This window comes from Triticum dicoccoides, chromosome 2B (assembly GCF_002162155.2).
Source record: "Triticum dicoccoides isolate Atlit2015 ecotype Zavitan chromosome 2B, WEW_v2.0, whole genome shotgun sequence".
Lineage (NCBI taxonomy): Eukaryota > Viridiplantae > Streptophyta > Magnoliopsida > Poales > Poaceae > Triticum > Triticum dicoccoides.
In genome coordinates, this window is record NC_041383.1 from 269,468,407 (window position 1) to 269,468,724 (window position 318).

The window sequence follows — 318 nt, forward strand, 5'->3', positions numbered from 1 at the left end:
ACGCAAAGACTGGATCGAAACTCCGAGAAAACGTCTGACGGCAGGCCTTTGGTCATGATGTCGGCGAGTTGTTGACGCGTGGGGATGTGAAGAACACGAAACTGGCCGAGGGCGACGCGCTCGCGGACGAAGACGATGTCGAGCTCCACGTGCTTGGTCCGTCGACGATGCATAGGGTTGGCCGACAGGTAGACAGCAGACACGTTGTCGCAGTACACCAGCGTCACCTTGGGCACCGGAGCGAAGAGCTCGCCGAGAAGTTGGCGAAGCCAAATGCACTCAGCAACGGCGTTGGCGACGCCGCGGAATTCGGCCTCG